We start from the raw sequence: 6,464 nt of genomic DNA on the forward strand, positions 1-6,464 counted from the left end.
TAATAGTTTTCTCTGAGTGTTTTTTACAGTACAAAGTTATACATACTGCTTTTTGGTAAAGATGAAGGTAAATCACACCAGAAAGAAGCTAAATTCAGAACGAATGGAAATAGAGCCGAGGTTAGAAATGTAGGAAAGGCAGAACCTTCTTAGTCCATCTGGGCTATAGTTTGTAAAGGGTAAGGTCCTCGATGTCTGGGGAAGACCACCATAGTCTGGAGAGATCACTTAGGTTTCAGGAGACATGTGTTTTCATATGAGTGAAATACTGAAGTAACATGTCTGTTAAGGTATGTTTCTGCCATCTGGTTAAGATATGAACTGTAGTTACCATAGGTGCTGAATATACCAACATACAGACAGTAACTGGTGCAGTATACAGTACAGCATGAGAAGAAAATAAACATAAAGAAGAAAATAAAGATCACCTATAATCACACTACTAGGTAATAAATAGCATTAACATTTTGGTGAATATACCTCAAGTATTTTTTCTATTCATATCATTTAAACAAATATACAACTAAAATCTTATATTCTAATAGGGGCTTGATATTTTTCTACTAAAAAATATATCACACACATTTACCCCATGCAGTTAAGTATTCATATACAATATGATATTTAATGGCTACGTAGTGTTCAGTTATGTAGATGTATCATAATTTATTTAAGAAATCCCCTGTTGGGAACTACGATTAATTTGTTGTCATTTTTCTCACTGTTGTATGTAACACAGACATGAACAGCTTTATGCATAAATCTCAAGAATCCCTAATTACTTCCTAATGGCAAATTCCCAGAAATGGAATAGTTGGCTGACAGAGCTTAAATATTTTCAAGTCTTTTGTAAATAGAAGTTAAGCTTCAAGGAACAAACCCAATTGGCATCAAAATCCTGGAATGTACAGGACGGAATGTCAGATCAGCTGAGACTCCTTCAGGCAGGCACCAAGGCTCTGGGTACACATGGTTCAGAATCCAGGAGTCAGAGACCATTGCACTGGAGACCTAGACACAGCAGGTGAATGTCATTCCTGGAGCAGGAGCTGTTGCTGTTGACTTGTATTTGCCACATGCTGGGTGTGTGTGTCTGTGTGTTTGTGTGTGCATGCACACACACATCAAGTGGGGGAAGGGGCAGGAAACTGGGTTCCAGGTGTTCACAGGAGCCAGAAATCTAATGGCCTCTGGATGAACCCTGCTGCCAACTGAGGCAGGGTTAGACTTGCAGTGTGACCTCTCAGACATGTGAAATTTTTCATTCATTTTATGCTGCCTCTGCCTACAACATCTACCAATCTCAAATATTTACAATCCACTTTGAAATAATATAAGCAAATATGTTTCTTCACAGTTCTTTTCTGCTGTCCTTGTTTTTCCCTATCTATTGAGACCCACATATAATCCAGTCCTGTTCCACACAGCCTTGGTCACATAATAGTAACTCCGACAGAATAATCATCCTCTGAGACCCATAGTTGCCATCATATGTCCATCAAATGTCCTCTGTCGCTGCTTCTAAGCCCAAACCCCATTACCCACCCAAGTCGTTTTGGAAATAGAAGACATTATCTGTTAGAACCAGGAGAAGGAGGGAAAGTCATTAATTAAGTTTCCAAATGCCAAAGCACAAAAATTTCTGTAACTAAAGGCAACAGGAAGGGAAATGTCCAAGCAGAATTGTCTAGATAGTTCATCAGCTACTCCTGGAAGAGCATCCAGGGAGATTCAGAAGCAACATTGGCAGTGAAACTAAGGTAGGTGCAACGACTGATGGGCATGAGGAATGGGAATGCCATTCAATGACCATGAGCCTCCAAACCAGTTTGTGAAGGAAAAGGCCCTTTCCTTCTCTCTGGAGGAGGAGGGAGGCTGTGAGATAGCAGGACTCTCATTTTCCAAGGAAATTACCAAAGTGTGATGCTAGGCATCTGGCCAGACTGCATAGGGTGTACCTCACACTTGGAAGCCAGATTTCTGACACAGTCTTGCGAGTTTTTGGGTAGGGCCCAGTCTACATAGTCACTCTCTTTTCTTTTTTCTTTCTTCCCTCCTCCTCCCTTCCCCTCCTTCCTCTCTATCGTTTCTTTCTCCCTCCCTCTCTTCCTTCTGCATGGTAAGTAGAGTGTGTAGAACATGATTTAATCTATTTTCATTGATTCTGAAAATTCTCCTGGAATCTCACATTTACTGTTAGAAATTATTTTCATTGGATAGGATGAGTATATTGACATAGAAAATCTGGAGACTAGTCTGAGTTGGTAAAGTCCTGAGAAATAGCCTGAAAATTGGTTATGGGCAAATCTCAATTCAGAGTTGCTTTCTTGAGATCTTCCATTTTCTTCTGAAAGTCAAAGGCAGAAGAATTTCAGATTAGCTGAGGTTTCTGGTTGTTGAGTCTGGTTAAATCTTTCCTTGCTACTCTCCTCTCTCCTTTTCCAGGTACTGGGAAACTTTTCTGGGTTAAAATATTAGCAAGAACCTAACAAGCAGAAAATTCCCTCTATTTTTACAAGCCATCCGCATCTTTGGCTGCAAGATGAACTTCATATACATAATGATCTCTTGCTGAAAACATTTTATCTTGATTAATTAAAGCACTTCTTCTGCTACTAAAAAGCAGGGAGGAATTTCTGGAAAGGACTCCAAAGGCACTTAGCCTCTTTAAAAGCTCTACTGCCTACAAGTCTAGACTAGCCGATGCCTGCTGCTACTTTAATCATTTTATCTAGTGTGGCACTTCTGCAGGTGGCAGTTGCATACTTTCCATTACTTCTGTTACAATTTAACACTACCAACATAATCGACAACCTTAATTTAAAAAAATGCTTTTCTATTTTAAATGTCATAGATTTTCATTGTAGAAAACTTAAAAATACAGAGAAACACAAAGAAGAAAATAAAAATCACCTGTAATCACACCACTAGGTTATAAACGGCATTAACATTTTGGTGAATATCCCTCAAGTATTTTTTCTATTCATATGATTAAAAATATACACAACTAAAATCTTATATTCTAATAGGGTTTTGATACTTTTCTACTAAACAATATATCACACACATTTTCCCCATGCAGTTAGGTATTCATATACAACATATTTAATGGCTATGTAGCGTTCAGTTGTGTAGATGTATCATAATTTATTTAAGAAATCCCCTGTTGGGAACCACAAATAATTTGTTGTCATTTTTCCCACTGTTGTATGTAACACAGACACGGAACAGCCTTATGTGTAAATCTTCTCAAGAATCTCTAATTACTTCCTAATGGCGAGTTCCCAGAAATGGAATAGCTGGCTGACAAAGCTTAAACATTTTCAAGTCTTTTGCTATAATCTTGCCAAACTGGCCTCCAGAAAGGATGCACCAATTTATTCTCCTAAAGAGTTTTAAAGGGAGTAACTCTTTATCTACATTCTCAACAACATTCAGTCTTCAAAGTGAAAGTTTACCAATTTGACAACTGAAAATGAGAATCGCATTTTTACTGAAATTTCCTAGAATCCTATTGAGGTTGAATCCTGCTTCATATGTGTAACTGGCCATTTGTATGCAGGCCCTAGGGAATGGTTCCCTAATTCTGTCTTCTTGGTTTCCTACTGGGATGGTTATCTGTTACCTTTCAGTTTGCAGGTGAGCTAATTGTTTGGTAGTTTCCACTGTCAGATCATTTCTAAAAATAATTTTTTTCAATCTTTGTTTTAGAATCGGAGTACATGTGCAGGTTTGTTACAAAGCTATACTGCGTGTGCTGAGGTTTGGAATACGAATACATACATCACTCAGATAGTGAGCATGGCACCCAATAGGTGTTTTTTTCAACACTTACCCCCACCCACTTCCTGTATTTCCCAGTGTTTATTGTTCCCATTTTTATGACCATGTGTTTCCAATGTTTAGCCACCACCTATAAGTGAGAACATGCAGTATTTGGTTTTCTGATTCTGTGTTAGTTTGCTTAGGATAATGGTTTCCAGTTCCATCCATGTTGCTGCAAAGGACATGATTTCATTTATTTATGGTGTATACGTACTCCATTTTCTTTATCCAGTCCAGAGTTGATGGGCATCTGGTTTGAGTCTACATCTTTGCTATTGTGAAAAGTACTGTGATAAACACATGTGTGCATGTGTCTTTTTGGTAGAATGATTTATCTTCCTTTGGGTGTATACCCAGAAGACGGATTGCTGGGTCAAATGGTAATTCAACTCTCAGTTCTCTGGGAAATCTCCAAACTGCTGTCCACAGTGGCTGAACTAATTTACATTCCCACCAACAGTGTGTAAGTGTTCCCTTTTCTCCACAGCCTTGCCAATATCTATCCTTTAACTTTTAACAAAAGCCATTCTACTGGTGTGAGATGGCATCTCACAGTGCTTTTGCTTTGCATTTCTCTGATGATTAGTTATGATGAACATTTGTTCATGTTTGTTGGCCACTTTTATGTCTTCTTTTGAGAAGTATCTGTTCATACCCTTTGCCCACTATTTAATGGGGTTATTTGTGTTTTGCTTGTTGATATGTTTTAGTTCATTCTTGATTCTGGATATTAGACCTTCGTTGGATGCATAGTTTGTGAATATTTTCTCCCACTCTTTAGGTTGTCTTTTTACTTCCTTGATAGTTTATCTTGCTGTGCAGAAGCTCTTTAGTTTAATTAGGTCCTATTTGTCCATTTTTGCTCCAAAAATGAATTTTATGGCAGTTTGTTTTATATATGCTTCATTTTTTTTTTTTTTTAAATCTTCCTAAGAAGGTCATGGAAAGTGAATGCATCTTAAAAACTGTCCAAATTACTCTGCTTTCAAATTTGCAAGTAATCTTTCTTCCTAATCTACTCATGTAATTACTCTGTTTTGAAATTTTGTACTGACTCTTTTTCACTTTTCAAATGAAAACAAAACCTATTTCAAATGAAAAAACTAGGTAGAGCCACACTGTTCAAGACAGTAGCCACTGGCTACATGTGGCTATTTCCATTTAAATTTTAAAAATAAAATAATTAAAATTTCACTTCCTCACTTGCTCAACAGCCACGTGTGACTAGTAGCTACCATTTGGACATCATAGATGTAGGACTTTCATAGATAGTTCTGGACAGCACTGATCAACATTTCTAACTGTTCCCATCCCTGGACCTGCTCCCTTCCACGTGTGCTAGCCTCTTCTTAGAATACCCTTCTCCCTTTCTTTGGCTAATTCTCACTTATTCCATGTGGTGAACAGGTCTATGCAAACCTAACTCCGAAGGCCAAGGGAGCTGACAGGCCAAAGAAAGAGGTTGGCAAATCCAGTTTCTCGGAAAAAAAAAATTTTTTTTAGGGACTTAGGAACAGAAGCAAGGTCTCTGGTGGCCATGAGACGGTGGATTCCTACACTCGTAGCAAGATTTTAGAGTAAAACGTGCAGTTGGTCATGTTTCAGATTTTCTTGTGAAACTTGTGACTATTGGGAAGGTTAGGGAAGCATCTTTTTCAGGCTATCTACACTATAACATTGTTTAAAGACCTTGCTGCATAAAACCTTGCTATGGAGGAGTCAAATATTAGCCACCACGGCGATTTCACTTCAAGATGGCGTCACTCTTGCCGTGCAATAGGCTGTTTTCCTATACCACTTGTCCTTCAACATACAGCTCAGATGTCACCTACTCTGGGGAAGCCTTTCCTGACTACATGTTTCCCCAGCTGGATTGCATGCCCTTCTTGGGCCCATTAGAGGCCTGGGCATAGGGTACTCATTGTAGTCCATCTTGGATGTTTGTTCACCGGTTCTTGTCCCCTACCAGCTCACTGAGGGAATTGTATGTGCCTTTACATTCTGATTCTCTAGTTCCCAGCTAAGTTCTGAAAAATAGACAGAACTTGGTGTATGCTGAATAAATAGACTGCTCACCATTTGCCCTACCCTGTGCAGAGGCAATGGTTTATTCTTAAAAATTCTCAAGAACTAAAAACATAACAAAAAAAATTCAAGGAGCAACGTATTTGTATTAGGGACAATTCAATTATTAAGAAAAATAAAATAATGAAATACACACGTATATTTTATGAGCTGCCTCACAAAGGACAGTGACCACAACAACACTATAACATTGTTCTTGTTTATATACATATATACACACGTATTACCTTTATGCTTGAACAAGTATATATTATTGGAACAATTCTAAACAATATCATTCTAATTATTCATATTTTATTTTATGAATAAAATAAAAATAAAATAAATAAAATTCATATTTTATTTTATTCATAAATAAAAGCCTATGTGAAAGCATATCTTTTATCTTTAGTCCTCCAGAGTCTTTCTGGGTCTTCATCTAATTTCCCTTCTAATGTTACAGCATATTGCTGGCAGAATGTGCACCTGCGAGTGCCAAGCCTAGATACTTTTTTCTCTCCTAAATAAAAAAATCACAATTAATATATAATTCTTAGAGGAAAAATTCTAAAATA

Source organism: Pan troglodytes, chromosome 1 (assembly GCF_028858775.2).
Source record: "Pan troglodytes isolate AG18354 chromosome 1, NHGRI_mPanTro3-v2.0_pri, whole genome shotgun sequence".
Lineage (NCBI taxonomy): Eukaryota > Metazoa > Chordata > Mammalia > Primates > Hominidae > Pan > Pan troglodytes.